At 45.7% G+C, this 16,917-nt stretch overlaps 1 protein-coding gene across 1 annotated transcript in view; it reads right to left on the reverse strand.

The window, feature by feature from the left end:
- ORMDL1 (ORMDL sphingolipid biosynthesis regulator 1) overlaps nucleotides 1-16,917 on the reverse strand; it is a 188,800-nt gene that overhangs the window by 96,206 nt on the left and 75,677 nt on the right. The gene's annotated exons all lie outside the window — the stretch shown is intronic.

Here is a 16,917-nt window from a genome sequence, read left to right on the forward strand (position 1 = left end):
CATACCCATAAATTCATAAACTCCTTTTTATCATAAAGTGCTTATCAAAGAATAAAAATATATATTTTTAAAACAATTATTAATTTATTTTAACCAACATCATAAACCAAACTTACAGTGCACATCATAACATTTAAATACACATCGCCGTATCCGTGTCCACTGTTTCACCCATTGTCCTCCCCCCACCCCCAGGCCTACTTTCCCTAATATTCGTCTCTCCATCTTGCGGTAGGGTTTCTATTTCAATGTTTTCCGTTGGGTCTTGGTCACTTGCTCCATCAAATGTGGGCCCAAATAGTTCAGTTATTAGTTGTTTCCAAGCTATCAGGGTTCCAGCCTCTCCATCCCCCTCGACATTGCTTGCTTCCTGCCATACTGCAGTTTCTGCCTCTGCCCATTTCTGTAGATCTTTCCACCAAACTACAATGCTAGGTCTATGACATGACTTCCACCCCATAGCAATTCTTCTTCTCTTTGTTAGTACATACGCCAGGTTTTTTCATTTACTCACGTGCTTGAGCTTCCGTGGTCTAGGAAACCCTCCTATCAGGCAAGCCCACACATCCACCACCATTTTGATCCCTTTTTCTTCCGTCCTATGTGCTAGCTCTCCCCAGTATCTCTCGATTATTGGGCATGACCAAAACATATGTACCATTCCAGCATTTTCTTGGTAGCATTTGGGACATGACTGTCGTCCTGCATTTTTGAATTTAGCAATCCTTTCGGGGGAGCGGGGGGGGATCATATACGCTCTGTGGGTTCTATATAACTATCTGCTGTAATCTGACACTTTCTTGCGATATCCTTGTGCCCGCTCCCACATCCCGCACTCATTGGGGCACCCACCTCCTCTTCCCAGTCATGTCTGAGCTGTACCACTTCTTTTCCCACTTTTGGTCATCAGCTCATATTCTGGATATTTCATGTCCCCCCTCTGCTATATCATATTAAGTCTATAGCGGCATCAGGTTCCTCCGCTAGCACTACTTCGGACCAAGTCTCTTTAATTCGCTGCACCACCCTATGGTATGTGATCTACTGCCCCGTGTGTAGCCCTGTTTCCTCCAACCGCCCCTCATACCTCCCTCTTGCCACATGTCCCCCATTGTTGCTATCCCCACCGGTTCCCATTGCTTCCTAATCGTCAGCCTTAATTGCTTATCTTTCCCCACCAAAGCAACCAGTGGGAACTGCAGGGAGCACGGGTGTGGGTTCCCCATTACTTGACAGGCTCTATGCCATACCTCCCACCCGAGTATCATCTTTGGGTGTCCTTCCATAGCCGATCTGGACAGCCACATAATTTCTCTTAGGTAGAATGGGGCACAATCCGAACGGAGCAGCCTGGATTCCGAAGTCTGCTCTTCAGAGAGCCATTTAGCTACGTATTGTAGTTGGCTTGCTATATAATAAATCTCATAGTTGGGTAGTTTTCTGCCCCCTTTCTCATGTGGATTTTGCAGTTCCAAAAGGGCCACTATTCCTAGTCCCATGCCAGAGGAATTCCCTAAATATGCTATTTTTTCTAGCAAAGAATCGTCTATGTATCAAGTATGGGATGTTCCCAAAATAGTGCAATAGTCTTGGTAGGACCACCATTTTCAGCATTGCCCCCCCCCCCCGACCCATCATCGTCAAGGGGAGCTTCGCCCAGAACTTCATACTGAATACAATATTCCTGATCGCTTTCTCAGTGTTGCATTTATGCTCTGCTTCTGCTGTGTGATATATGTCTATCCCAAGATATCGAAAATTGCTAATCTCCCATGGTATCTGTAGAATCGGCAGCTGTTCTAAGGGGATCCCTCCGTACCTGCCCAGTGGAAATATGCAAGATTTTTTGGGGTTCACAGCTATGCCTGAGAGCCTTGTAAATCGCTCCATCACTTCCAGAACATACTGGAGGTTCTCTTCGGGGTAGCGCAAATACAACAACTTATCTGCATACAAAGAAATTAAATGCGGTTCCCCCTTAATGTTTTGTCATACTGCTGCCTCAAGTATATCGCCAGGGGCTCTAGGGCTAAGATGTACAGCATGGGGGACCAAGGGCATCCCTGCCTAGTGCCTCTACCAATTTGCCACTTCTCTGATATCACCGCTCCCGTCTTCACTCTGGCTAGCGGCTCGCTATACAATAATTTGGCCCATGTGAGATACCCCGGTCCTATTCCATAATTAGTCAGGGCCGCAATCAGCCATGGCTATTTGACCGAGTCAAAGGCCTTTATTGCATCCAACGAAACTATTGCCATCTCACCTGCAGCCCCGTTTGCATGTTCAATGACTTGGAGTCGCCTGAGATTGTTGGATATGTTTCTATTAGGGACATGCCTGTCTGGTCGGGGTGTATTAGTTTGTTAATAACTCTTCTCATTCTATTTGCCAGGACAGCCATCAATATTTTACTGTCCTGGTTCAACATTGACAGGGGTCTGTAGGAACCACTCACCCCCAGGATTATTGGGCTTGGGCAGTGGTATGATAATCGCCTCTCTTAGGGTAGTTTCCCAGACTTCATGCGCCTCATTGAGCGTCTCGAAAAGCAGGGGGGGTTTGGGGTATGGGAGTACCTCATTTTTATACATCTTGTAGAATTCGCTGGGGAGCCCATCAGACCCAGAGTCTTACCAGTGGGTAGTTGCTTTACTACTTCCTCCAATTCCTCTAGTGTGATCGGTGCATCTAGCTCCTCTCGCTCTTCTGCACTGATCTGCGGTAGCCCAATATCCCCCAGTGTTTCCCTCATCTCCTTGTTGTCGCTTCCCTTTGCATTTCCATACAGGATACGGTAATAATCTAGAAATTCCTGATTAACTCCTTCTTGAGTGTCTACTATACCCCCATCGTCTCTCGCTATCGTCTTGATTGTAGGTCTGGGAGTCTCGCTTTTATATAGCCATGCTAGGACTCTTCCTGGCTTGTCTCCCCCTACATGCTGCCCCTCTAAGTATTTTTTATAGTTGAGGTTGCATAACCTTTCCCAATATCCGGCGCATTTATGTTGCAGGTTAAGTATTGTTTCCATACTGTCCTTCGTATTACCTTCCCTTTTTAATGCTGCTTCTAGTTCCGTTTCTGCTTCGACCAAAATCCCTCCTTGTAATCCCTTGGACTTGGCTGTAGCTTTACCACTCACTACTACTTTAAAGGCTTCCCAGAGCACACCCGCTGTCTCTACGCTACCAGTATTGATCTCTAAATAGCTTATTATTTCCTCTCTCATGTCCTCCCTAAAAATATTATCTTTCAACGCTTCTGCTCGGAGGCGCCATGTCGGTATCTTGGCTCTCACGGGTCGGTATTGCCACACTAGTATCAGTGCAAATGGTCGGAAAGGACCCTCGCCTTGTAATCTACCTGCGTTATTTCTGTCATTAATTCACGTGTGACAAACACATAGTCCAATCTAGTGTGTAAATTCTGGGGGGGGGCGCATAGTGTGATTACTGTCTGTCTTGGCTGCTGGGGTAGGCCCATCTATTTTGGCATCTGATCTATCCATTTTCGGGTCTAGTGTACAGTCTATCCATTTTCGGATCTAGTCTCACCCCCTCCCCCAAGGTTCACACTGAGTTTGTTATATAGAGTTCTAAAATAGGCCGCCGTATCCAGATTCGGGGTATAGGTGTTAATGATACATATTTCCTTACACTCCACCAATCCCCTTATCACTACCATCCTCCCGTCTGTCTCGGCCGCAGAGTGCAGTAATTGAAACGGGACATGCTGTGCCACCCAAGTAATCACCCCTCTAACATAAGCTGAATATGCTGCACCCACAACGGTCCCCCTCTACTTCTTGCGGACCACCTCAAGCTTTTCTTGCATCAGGTGAGTTTCTTTTAACAAGGCTAGGTCTATTCTCTGCCTACGCAGGTACATCATTACCTTATTTCTTTTTAAATAGCTATTGAGTCCCCTGACATTCCAGGTGACTACTCCAAGGTCCCCCATGACATACTAGGTACCCACTCTTCCCTCCACCAATCCAGTACTTATCTCGTCCTTTCGGGATGTAGGCCCATACCCCAACTATTTCTCCAACTCCCCCCTCCCCCTCCCAAACTCTCCCCAACTAACACTCCAACACCCCCAACCCCGATCCCTCCCACCTTCCCATCCTGCACCAACTTCCCCTGCAATCCTCTCCCACCACTACCCTCAACTGTTGCCCAGCTCCATCTCTGGATCTCAGGCAACCCCGCATCTAGCCCTTTTCCAGCAAATGCCATACACACGGCTCAGCAGGAAACTATCACCCTAGCGGCGATCCAACTATTCTATTACTCGGGGGTAGGCCTTCTCCATCTGATATCTGCTACTTTATATATCAGTCTAAGCGCCTCCACCTCCCCCCCATCACTGCCCATCTTGCATTTCACTAGTTATAGTCTAGTCCAACATGTCCAAATGTCACTTGTTTAACATCTCCGGACATCATTCTAGTTACCATTTCTGTTGCCGCTTTCCTAGCCCCCTCCTACCAACATACATGGCATTATAATCACTTATCGTGTTCTTGTTGGCCTTGCTCCTCATCTCGTTCCGGACAGCCGTTTGCGTCCGGACATGTCGCCACCTCCTCCGGAGTATCAAAAAAGTGCGCCCTGCCTTTGTAGAAAATGTTGAGCTTTGCGGGGTATAGGAGCATGTATTTGTATCCAGCTGAGCGTGGTCTCCTCTTGATCCCCACGTAGCTGTACCGCTGTCTTTGCACCTGCATGGTGTAGTCTGGATATGCAGCGATAGTCGCAGATCCCCTTTTTATCGTCCCTCCTTTTCGGAAGAATTCCAATATCTTCTCCCTGTCTCTGTAATTCAAGATTTTTGCTATAATTGCTCTGGGAGGATTCCCAGGCTGCAGTCTTCTCATCCGAGTCATATGTGCACATTCAATTGCAAATCCTTGGGAGAGCTCGCCTGCTCCCATCTCCTGCAATATCATGTTCTCCACATAATTCGTAGGGTCTTGCCCTTCCTCTCTCTGCGGGAGCCCGACCACTCGTATATTGTTGCGTCTCGCCCGTCCTTCGGCTTCCTCCGCTCGATTCTCCAGGTTAGCCACCTGTTGCTTCAGCACATGGATTTCCTTGGCATTGTTCGTGCTGGTGTCCGTGTTAACCTTCACCGCACTTTCTAGACTGCTTGTTCGTTCCGCCAGAGCTCGCACATCCTGTCTCAGCAGGTTGACCTCAATTCCCACAGCGTCAATTTTGTTTTCCAGTGCAGTTCTCATTTCTGCCATTGCTGCCCCCCCCCCCCCCATGAGGTTTTCAGTTCTGTTATGGCTGTCAATATTGTGCTGTGCTCTCGTGGCGTGGCCACATCTGTCGGTACTGTTGCTGTACCCTGCACCGGGGTGGCAGGAGACTGCTGCGACTTGGCGAAGAGGTCAATCATGGGCTGCTTGCCTTTGACTTTTCCACATCTTACAGAAAGTGCTCTGCCCTGTTTGTGCCCCAGCGTCTGTCCTCGCCGGTAGTAGGCTACTCCAACTTATCGTGCGTTTCCATCCGGTGCTATGTGGTTTAATGCTCCCCAATGACTGTTGTACCGGGCCGTGTCCTGGCGCTTTGTCTGCGGCTGTACCTTCCCCTTATTATGGTCACATTTAGTGACTTATGCTATGCTGCCACCTGCACCTCAGCTTGCCTGTTCATCCAGTTCTCCCTGGTGCGTTTTACAAGCTCATCTGCTCTGATGTTCGTAAGGTTTGTTGCAGGGATGTTGTATTTAGTCACTTCGCTGTGTGCAACATCTCAGGGTGGGCTATTTGTGGCTCCGCCCCCCCTTTCAGGAGATCTTCCTGCTGACCGATCCCAGAGGGAGAGCGGGAGGGGACCCGCGACCATCCAATCACACCCCTCAGTGATCGCACTCTGCTCCTTCCTTTGTCGGCTTATCTTAAGCCTCTGCGTGGGTGCAGGCCACCTCCTGCAACAATAGTTGTACAGCGTCACCCCTTAATCACTGCACTGGGGTCTGGCTGCCGCCGCTTGCTGGCCTTGTGATGTGCAGGGTTCCCACATCCTCCTTCCCCAGTGATGCGCAACCAGACCGATTCGAAAAGAACAGAAGAATACAAATTATTATTATTTTTTTTAAACCCGTAACACAATCCTCTGTATTACTTTGCTCATCGTACGCCATGATCGCCAACTCTCTGGACTACGGTTCTCTGAGGGCATTCCCACTAACAGTGTATGGAGATTATAATATTGCTAAAAGGCGCTTTACAAATGACAAGTATAATTAAATAAAAAATGTTATTTTTCTCATGTGTAAAATACATAGGTTTCTAGTTGACCGGTTTAAAGCAAGTAAACTAAAAAAAAAAACATATTCTAGGTTTTAATTTAATTTGCATAATCTGGTTGGAATTATTATCTGTGTAGATTTATTGATGTTTTTATGTCTGAAAATAGTTATAACGTTTTCATACGTGTGAGAAACCAGAAGGTGTCTCACGCGGTAGTCCCCACAGATCTCTCCTCAGGTGGCCAAGGCACGTCCATCGCCTTTGGATCCAGACCATGGGGGTGGACAAATGCGGGAACCTGGGCGAAGGGTCTTCGGGGAGTGGGACAATGGATGGTGAGACGCGGTATTCCCCCCCCCCTCAACACTTTTACCCCATCCTACCAGGTAGGTATACGAGGGAACCTAAGCCACCCCCGGCCTTTCCAAGCACTTTCACACAGACAGCCCCCTGTGGCAGAACAGTGTATCTGACATGTCCAGCTACTATGGTCAGGCGAGATCAGGCAATTACTGACAATCACTCACACCTGACTTCCATTAGACTTCCCCAGAAAAGGTTGTGCTGCTACACTGAAAGGCTCCACCCGATTTTGGTCAATGAATGAAACAAAAACTCTAGTTATATCGGGGAACCTTTGCCAGTCTTACTAATGGAATGTATCCCAAAGTTAATAGCCCATGAAATTGTCCAGGAAGAAAAAACAAAAAACACATCAGGGGCTGTGCGTATAAATTATTTGTATCGAGACAAAACAAATTCTCTTATGAACACTTACATATATAACAGAAATCCAAATTGTAAACAAAAACATATCATAAAGTTACAAGTGAACCAACATGAAGCATGTTGTGATCTTTGAATTAGTGTGGTTTGAAAGAAGTCCAATAGTACAGCTTGAGGTTTAAACATGAATATTTGCTGAAGTCCACACTGCGAACTTCAAATTGGAACATGAATGTTTTCTGAAGAGAAAAGTTTCAAAAATCACATCATGAACCGTAAAAAGAGCTTGAATCAAATGCACAGGTGATCAGCAAATATCAGCAGTCTTTAATCTGCCTATTCTAATAGTTTATACTGAAAATGGAAAATAATCCTAATGATCATATGCCAGCTACTATGGTCAGGCGAGATCAGGCAATTACGGACGATCACTCACACCAGACTTCATCACACAGATAAAAGGCAGAGCATGAAAGCACACTAAAAAGGCGGAGCATGAAAGCATACTCTGAGCAAGGCAAAACACATGAAGGTACAGCAGTTTCAAGTCGGCAGCTAAAGGAGGAGAGAAAGACGGCAAACCAAGAAGGGTTCGTAAGAAGGGGAAAACCCTTGACCTTTTCGGTCAGACGCCACTACTTTCAAGAAAACTTCGAGGCAGAAAGCGCAAGGCCATGAAACCAGACTAAAGAATCCGTCAATGTGTGTCGGAGATACCGAAGCCCCTCCTGTGTGGCTGACAAGGCGGGGAGGAGCAGCAGCTGCTGTGCTATCGTCCTCAAGAGCAAAGTGCAACACAGCTGGTGAGATGGGGAGACTGATGCAAGACCGGTCTGTGTTGCACTCAAGGTTGCAAGCAGCAACATTGTATAAGGGGCGCTGGAACAAACATTGTTAAACGCATGTGAAAAGCGACGAGAATAAAGCTAATAGCTGATGAATGTTTGAACTCTATACAAGATAGTGAAAGTGAACCCCAATTTACAGGGGCACCCCTTAAATACAGGGGACCCAAAATACCATAAATAAGAGTAAATGTACCCCTCTAGAGAATTAGAAGCCATGAGTCTATCTTGCAAGTGCTAACACGACTTTAATCTTTACAGATCATGAGGATTGGGGAAATGGCAGAGGCCTCTGGCATTTCAGACCAGCATTCCCACATCCGTGGCTGGCTACCAGGTCCTGAAGAGTGGTGCTGGGCCTGGGGCTTAAATACTCTTGACTTGGTCCCTGGATATCAGCAGAGCTCAAAACTGTTCTTGCCATACAAGGGATGCTGCAGAGTCTCCAGTATTGCATGGCCAGGTTCCGTTTGGGACAAGCTACATAACATTATGCTGCATATGCAGGAATACTTTGTTGCTCTTGTTTAGCATAATTTACTGTGTTATAAACATTCATACATAAAACACATCTTCCCGCCATTATCTCACTTAACTCCATAAAATTATATATTATCTGGTCCAGTTTTTCGTATTAAAAAAAAAAACCTTGTTTCCCTAGTACTTTGTCGTGCTGAATCTTTTTTAGTCTCCATTGGCTTGTGATTGATAGGAACAGTTGCTGAGTTACCTCGTGCTCTCCACCAGCCTTAGCCTCAGTGACGCAACACCGGATGAGCTCTGCGATCCATTCTTAGCGCAAGCCACATTCCTTTTTGGCAGAGCGCCTGCTCTTTACCGTGCTCTGAGAAAACTATATACAATAACATTTTTACAAATTTATTCAAGCAAGTTATTTGCATCTTATATTTCAATCCTAACTATCTTTATTTAGTGACTGGCCACGCCCGTGTGTGATTATTATTGCTTGAAAAAAGCTTTTTCAGTGCTATATGCTTAGAAATCTTGTCTAGTTGTAGAGCGCTTGAGGGGTGCAGGAAGGCACTAGCCAACGGCGCTAGCTTCTCCCCAACAATATGATACAGTTGACAGAGTGGCCTGGCACTGTGGATGTGCTCAATCGAAAGTCTCTGTAAGGCATCACGCGAAGAGAAACAAAAGTAGAAGATTGATCTGAATAATTGATCTGAATAATTGTGTCAAGTTGATCAAAGTGGCCTTCGACAGGTTAAGCACAACCCATCGCACATCCCAAAGTCTTTGATTTCTATATCAAGAGGATCCAAGCCCGAATGAGGGAGATCCATAGCAAGAGGATCCAAGCCCTAACGAGGGAGATCCGTGGTCAGAGCCTGAACGAGGGAGACCAAGAGTGAATATTGCAATAAAAAGCAGGTATCAGCCTAATGAGGGAGACCCATGATAAACAATGAAAGCGAGAACTTGTGCATGTGAAAATACTGATGATAGCAATGGAACTTTGAGACTTTGTTACAACAGACCATCTGCAGTAAGACTTATTGGAAAGAGGCTTTGGAAGAAGGCCCCGATGTCTGTGCTTTGAACTGTATCCTTGTGGCCAAGAAGCCAGAGTGTGAGCGAAGCTCGAATGTGCCGCCTTGCCCAGTGCTGAAAACTTGGGGAAGGGAAGCCAACTGCTCAACCGTCCTGACATATTGGTTGAACACTTTTCTTTTGCATACATCAATGTCCCATACTCGTTTGTATTTAGAACTAAGGATTGGCAACAGGTTTATTACTATAGGTCTTTTTATTTTGATAGACTGGACTAGGACGGTGTTTTTTGATGCTCGTAGCTTGCTCCCATCCTTAGTCGACCAACCCATTTGAAGTCCAATAAACACCCTTGAACTGTGATCACATGTGTGTCTTCACTGTTTGATACCATGCCTTCCTTACATAGTGCACCAATAACCTTGACATGGGTGTTCGTTGCAGAATAGTTATGGATACATTTTTTCCAAATAAAATTATTTTAACATATGCCAACACATTTTATATTATAGCGTTTGCAGTATACAAAAAGCAAAATAATGCAGCCATCCTAGTTAGAACTTGGCGTGCAGATATTTGTGATATTTATGACAGATTTATCACATAGTTAAACCCTTTTGGAATATTGTGTAAGACTTGCTGGTTTGGCCTTGAAATCACTGTTTATTCGTTTTGGTAATTACGTTTTAAATAATTAAAATAGAATTCTTCCATTATTGGGCAGCAATTTCGTACCTGTAGCAATAAGGCATGGAGATTTGGGACTCAATGTTGCGCAGTGAGCCCCATATCTAGAATCCCCGTTTTCCTCACACTAATCTGAAATTTCAAGAGATTGGCTCTATCCACACCATTGTAATAAGCATTTTTATATATAAACTAAACAAAATCTTCCCTGCTTTTGAGTTTTTAACTGGACCCTTTTGACACTAGTAGACAGTCTTGGGGAGACATCTATAACTTCCCGAAAGAAGTTGGCGTTTGTCGACTACACTTTCTCACCTCATGATGGCAATTCACTGCATCACTAGTTGCGCACAGGACTAAGAAAAGAGTGCACACACATTCTAATCCTGCACACAGCCACAAATAACTGGAGTACATTGCAGCACAGGCAAAGATTTAACATTTCAGCTATTGAAGAGGTCTTTGAAAGGGTAAAGAAGTGGGACTGACAAGTCACAAAGGTCCTTTAAGGGGGGCCAGAAAACAGCGCCACTTCAATTACTTGTTTTCTTTCTGATCTTGCAGGCATCAATAGCTTAGAGCTAGGCATCTGGACACTTTTCTGCAGGAAAGTCAAAAGACCATTTTGAAACTGGGCACCCAATGGATCGAGTCGCCATTCGAAATGGGTCGAGTCAATGGCTTTGAACAGGTCAAGTTGGTGGTCGAGATGATGCATGCGCTGGTTCAAGTCTGCGTTTGAGGCTGGTGAGTCGACAGTTTCCAGTGAGTCAAGTCTGCTTTCAAGTTTCGTCAAAACGATGCTTCTGTTGGATGAACAAATTACTTACCCCTGGGTACTTTCGCCTGGATATTCTTCCCACGTATTCCTCATTTTATGATCGGATAGTCTTCAGCTTCGGAAAATATTTTCGGCAGAGGGCACTCTATGTCACAGTCTGTATATATAGCACATGCAGCGCCTGTGGCTTCAGTTCTGTTTTTACGCCTTTCTGTGCAGAATTACCAGCATCAGTCAAACCGGACTGTACTAGCGTAAAGTGCAATACCTGGAAGTTCTACAGCGTGTTAGGCTGGGTGGGGCGATGAGGAATACGTGGGAGGAACATCCAGTTGAAAGAACGTTACCAAGAGTAAGTTCTTCGAATGGATGGTGTCCTCCCACGTATTCCTCATTTTACGATAGACTTTCAAAGCAGCGTTAGGTCTTGGAGCGGACGATGTTGCCATGCCTCTTGTGGAATAAGCACTCAGGCCTTCTGGGGGGGGGGAGGGGGGAAATCTTTCCCGGCCAATCTGTAGCATTCTATAATAGAAAAAATTAACCATCTGGACAATGTTTGTTTAATAACTGGAAGACCCAGTTTGTGGCCATTATAGCCAATGAAAAGTTGGTCATACTGACGTATCTTCGCCATTCAAGAAGTGTAAAATGGTAAATGGAGGCTTACTAGATTGTTCTGCAATTCACTCACCCTGCGGACTGATAACACCACTAATAGAATGGTTTTAAATGTAAGCAGTCTTAACTGACATGAGTGAAGTGGCTTAAACAGAGCACACATGAAGAATTTTAATACCAGATTAAGATTCCAAACTGGAACTTCAAAATATGCAGGAGGGAACACATTAGTGAGCGCCTTAAGAAACTGTATGACATGGCATTTTAAAATAAGATACATCTTCTGATGTGCACTTAAAGATATAAAGCGCTGCCCAATATACCGTAATGGTCTGAATCTGGCACCCCAGATTAGCCATACGTAACAAAAAAAAACACAACACCATAGGTGCACAGCACATAAAAAGGGTCCACATCCATTTCCCGAATCCAGCTGCAGAAATTGTTTCAAAGGGAGCGGTACAAGGATTTTGTTGCTGGCATTTTGGCCGAAAGCAAAATCTCCATAGCGTTGTCTGGGAGTTCCCAATCCTTATAAGCTCAACCTCTCAAAAACCATGTGTGAAGGTGGTGTGTCTTGACCTCCGGATGGAGAACCCAACCCTCCTCTCACGAGATAAGGTCCTCTCTTTGTGGAAGACTTATTGGAGGGCAGATGGACCTCTACAGAAGGTCCGAGTAGCACGTCCTGGCTCAATCTGGAGCAATTCGGATCCTGGCTTTCCCGAACTTTCTCAACCTCCTGATCACACGAGGAATGACGGGGACTGGAGGGAAATGCGTACAGGAGTGGAAACTCCCAGTCCACTACGAACACGTCCTGTAGAACTCCTCTTCCGGAAATTCCCTGGAGCAGAACATTTCGCACTTCAGGTTGACACTGGTCACAAGCAGATCCACTTGAGGGGTTCCCCAAGGGTGAAGCTTTCTTGGAGGACTTCCTGAGCTAGTTCCCACTCGTGGGAGACTGCTCTGCCTGCTCAGAGTGTCCGCCACTGTGTTCTCCCCTCCGGCTAGGTGAACTGCAGATAGAGATTCCTCCTTTTATTGCCGAGAACCAGAGCTGCATCGTTTATTTGCAGTGGTAGTGACCCTACACCGCCTCTTGTTGAGGTAGTACATGGCCACTGTGTTGTCCGTCATTATCAGGACATTCTTTCCCCGTACAGAGGGGGATCCATGTAAAAATATCCCCAAGAAAATGTGCAGTGATTGGAGCGTGTTAATGTCATTTGATAAAATAAACTATTACCCTTTTAAATGATTGTTTTACAGCAATCTGCAATAATATGTTTAAAGACAGTTAAAGTGAAATTGAAATACAATCTGTGCAATACTTTTTCATCGTTTAAATTGAAATTGTAATACATTGAGGGCACAGCTTGTCCATTAGTAATAAAATCTACAAACACGCGTCAAGTGCAAGGAAACCTGTCAGAGCGCAAGCAGCAAACTGTGAAAGAAAACAGCTTGTGTTGACGGTAAGAAAGTTACGACCAGCAATTTCTTTTTAGAAAACAGGAATGAATCCCCTCCCTCTGTGTGGGCAACTAAGCAAGGACGTGTGTGCCGTCAGTGCATTCAATGAACTTCTAAGTACACAGAAAAAGCGAGGACGGAGGGACCTATATAAACGCAGAGTGGCGCAAAGGGAAGAGATCATTTGTACGTTTGCACACACCAAATACAATATAAGTTAACCAAGGCATGGACAGTCAGTTCACTCAAGTTGCTCGCCGGGTCGCCATTAAACACAGTTTTTATTTCGCTCAGCCAAGAAATTAAATGCATAAAGAAAACAAAACGTGTATGGAAAACAGAATACTGGCATGTGTCAGACGCATTGTTTAAATGTAATAAACAAGTTTATGTGATGAAAATGTTTGCAAGACGCATTTGTTCTGGTGACATTTTGTAATACGACTTTTATTAAGGAGAAATTATTACGTGATACCCAGAGGGAAGAAAGGCCTTCAAGTCGCAAGTCTGATCGCCTTCAGCTCCAAAAGATTGATGTGTAGTTTGCACTCTGATGGAGACCAACAACCACTGATTGTCAGTGTGGACTCCCCACCCCGTGAGTGAGGCATCCATCACAATTATCTCCAGCCATGGTTGCCAAAAAGGTACTCCCTTCAGAATACTGTTGTCGCAGGCCCACCACAGGAGATCCATTTGGAACCTGAAGTAGGTCTGACACCTTCCCCGAGAATGGAGACCACCGTGTCCCGAGAGCCCATTGAAGGGATCGCATACTCATGATGGATCAGCACATCAAAGTAAGCATACTGAAGGTCTAACAACATTATGCAATCCTGTAGCTGGAGGGCCTGAAGTACTGGAGAACGGGTAACCATCTTGAACTTGTCCTTCCTGAGGAACTTGTTCAAGTTTCTCCGGTCCAAGATGGGTCTCAATCCTCCGTCCTTTTTTATGATTAGAAAATAGGGAACGTACCACCCTTTGTTCCTCTCCGTCACAGGTACTGGTTCTATAGCACCTTACTCTAGCAGGCTCAACATTTCCTACACAAGGAACGGATGTGAAACCCTGAAAGAGTGGCTCCCCGGTGGATGGTCCCGAGGCCTTTTTAGAAAGGGGAGGCAGTAACCCTGGGCTATTGTTTCCAATGCCCACACATCTGAAGTAATACTCTGCCATTCTTGCAGAGGCAGCGAGAGTCTGCCTCCCACCGGGGTCTTGTGGGCTAAGGCCTCAGAAGTTTTGAGGCAGCTGAAGGTATGGTAGCCGTTGCTTGTCCACCTCTCCCACTACGAGGGAATCTCCTTTGGCCCCTTTGACTTGCGAATCCTCTCGCTCTTCCCAACTCGGAAGTAGAAGCAAAAGGACTTACCCTGCTAAGATGATTCACATGGATGAGGGGGTTGAGGCTGTCTGATAGCGCCTCCAAAAGGACTTACCTGCTGCCTTTGAGGTCTGCTGCTTCTCCATCAGCCTTGCTGACAAATAGCTGGGTGCCGTCAAAGGGCATGTTGAGGAGCCTGGACTGCAGGTCCGGTCCAAAGCCTGGATTTCCTCAACCACGCAAATCTGCATATCGCTGCTTTGCACCATGGCTCTGATAATGCGGTCAGCCGAGACCAAACCTTATTGCAGAGACTCACATATTGCCTCTTTGCCGTCTCTTACAATGATCAGGAAGCAGTCTCTTCCCCTTCGGGAATATGGCCAGCCGCCATAGCTACACACAGTCCTACAGGGTGTATGTGAAATTTGCTAAAGCGCAAGTGGAAGTTGCAGACAGCGCCAGGCTTCCAACAGAAAAAACTCTTGGCCAAGTGTCAAAAAGCTCATCACCCCCATCTGTTGGGATGGTAGGGTACGCACTCTTGTTTTGAGGTTGACATTGCTGCCTACACAACTAGGCTTTCCTGTGTAGGATGTTCCGACAAATAAGCAGGTTTGCTACTAGATGGCCTACATTTTCTGGTGAGATTCTTGATGACGGCAGGGTTCGATTCTGGAACCTCACAATTTGCCATGACCCTTTTCTGGAGAGCTACATGAAAAGGAAGTCATTATCCAGGATATCTGTTAGGTCGTCTTGTTCAAATGTCTGAGCAGGCCTGCTCCTTCCCATAAACTCTATTACTCTGATCATCAGATTGCTGCAAGAAGCCAGTCTGCAGGATCCGGCTTGACAAACTCCATCTCAGGAGAAGTGTCAAACCCACTAGGAGACTGCAGATTTACATACAACTCCTTTGATCTGGATTCTTGTGACATCAGACATTCTGGGACAATAGATGTGCTTGGATCTAAACCAAATGGTGTCTATTGAGCAGAGGGCTCATATTCCTCAAATTGAAGAGAAGGACTTAAAGGATAGTTCCGGGACTTTTTTTTTATTGTTCCTATGGTTCGGCCATGTGTTTTTAAGCATAAATCGGTAGATCGTAGAAAACTTTCCTATGGACCTTACCCGACTTTTCGTCCATTAACGCACTCGAAAACATCCGCCATTTTATGATAATCCTCTCACTTGCCGCATCGCCCTGGCTCACCTGCTTTTGCGGCACTAAATCAAATCCCCCGCCCCTGAGCCTGACATCAGCAGACGCGTACCGCCCATTTCCCGTTTCGTGTCAACAATCGCTGCGCCTCAGCTAATGAAGTGTCGCCATGGAAATGGCAGGACGCCTCTTTCCTCAATAAGTATAAACAGACCGTTTCACAACACACAGCAGCAGATTTTCGAATCCATTCCTCTCTCTGTGTTACTTTGAGTATTCTGTGACTCGTTTCTGTGCTCTGGTCAGCTACCTCGTTGATTGTAGCCCGTGTGAACAGATACCAGTACCACTGCTATAAATTATTTTACTTTCTTTACCACATAATGGCTACAATAATGCCGTATATGTACGAGCCCGAGTACACCGAGGAAGAACTACTGGAAAGGCAAGCACGCGAAAACGATGGGGATTCGGACGGCAGTTGGGAGGACCAGTCAACGGATGAAGAGCCTGGACCATGTCGCATGGACGGCGTCTCCACCTGGTGCACGTGCAATCGGTGCGAGCTAATGCCAACTGAGGAGGAGAACTGCTGCTGCCGAGAAAACTCGGGATGCCTGGCCTACATTTCGGAAGGCGAGCAAAGTCTGCAGGAAGGCGAGCAAAGTCCGCAATGCATCACCGAGCTGCCAGAGTTCAGGGAAGCCTGCCTCTCACGGACCGTGTTGAGGATGATGATGGTGCTTATGCACGAACTTCGCGGCACTGTTCGTCCGCGTAATCCGAGTAACGAGTAAGTATACTCTGGTTGTGATGTCAGTGATGCCACTACTATGTCATGGTCGTCTCCCACATATAAAATTACATCTACATATCATTCGAATGCATGTAAATTGGTTCCATATTGTGCATTTTCTAGATAGAATTTTTTTCAAAGCAGAATGACATTTTTTACCTGAATCAACAGTGATAAGAAAGTTTTGTCATTTTAATACAGTTTGCATCTTTCATTTTCACAGGTGGTACAGGCTGGTGGCCTATCATTGCTTCACTTGGTGGCTTCACGGGAGGCTCGGACACCGCGTTCGGAGAGTAATACCTGCCTGTGCGGTACTTGCCATTAGACAACATTTCCCCAGCGACAGTGGACAATACAGCGGATTTTCCCTGGATGTGCTGCAACCGCAAATTTACAATGTGTAATGTTTATTATTTATGTTCAATTGAAATTAAGATCCAAAATAAAACCCAATATATATTTTAACAATGGTTGTTTTGATTTGTTCAAGCGTTGGCAATAAAAGGAAGGCTGTTGTATTTTATTGATACAAAACATGGTTATAGGTAAATATGGTTGATCATAATAAATCATCCTTTTGGTCACCGGGTACAGAGATGACCACCTCTGGCCCGTGCCGCCTTGCCACCACAGGCCAGCCTGCTGCTGACTAACTGCCTAGGCATCCAGGGTCTCCAGGGTGAACTGCACCCATATATTCT

The sequence above is a fragment of the Ambystoma mexicanum genome, chromosome 9 (assembly GCF_040938575.1).
Source record: "Ambystoma mexicanum isolate Mex_15411 chromosome 9, UKY_AmexF1_1, whole genome shotgun sequence".
Lineage (NCBI taxonomy): Eukaryota > Metazoa > Chordata > Amphibia > Caudata > Ambystomatidae > Ambystoma > Ambystoma mexicanum.